A 690-nucleotide genomic window follows, 5' to 3' on the forward strand; every position below is an offset into this window, starting at 1 on the left:
TGGAGTCCACCTCGTCCCCCGTGGAGTCCGACCACTGTAGTATCATCGGCAGGAGTGAGGGCCACCGGTCGGTAATTCTTCAGGCTGGTGATGGGGGCCTTCTTTGGTACTGGGATTATCTTGGTTGATTTTAGGCAGGGTGGGATGATTGTCTGGGTCAGGGATAAATTGAAAATCCTGGTAAAGGTGGGGTGAGCTGGTGGGCACACGCTTTGAGCACCTTACCAGATACTCTGTCTGGGCCAGCGGCCTTCTTGGGGTTCACTGCCAGGAACACCTGTCTGACTTCATGCTCCTGTAAAGTGGAGTGGTGCAGGACCCAGATGGGGGTGGGGGCAGGGCTGGAGCAAATGAGTGCTGCTGGGAAGCTTCAAAACGGGCAAAGAAGCAGTTCAGTTCCTCTGCCAGTGTCACGCTCAAAATTGCTGTTGGCACGCCGCAGCCTCTGAAGTTAGTGGTGTCTTGTAACCCCTCGCCACACCTCTCGTGAGTTGTTGCTGGACAGGCGGGACTCGATGCACATCCTGTGGTCAGCCTTAGCTCTCCTTATACCTCTCTTCAGATCAGCTCGAGCACCACTGTACAGTGCTCTGTCCCCTGACCTGAAGGCAGCATTTCGGGCTCAGAGGAGTGTGTGGACCTGGCTGGTCATCCAGGGGTTCTGGGTAGGGAAAACCCGGAGGGTTCTGG

Source organism: Cynoglossus semilaevis, chromosome W (genome assembly GCF_000523025.1).
Source record: "Cynoglossus semilaevis isolate Cse_v1.0 chromosome W, Cse_v1.0, whole genome shotgun sequence".
NCBI classification, from domain to species: Eukaryota; Metazoa; Chordata; class Actinopteri; order Pleuronectiformes; family Cynoglossidae; genus Cynoglossus; species Cynoglossus semilaevis.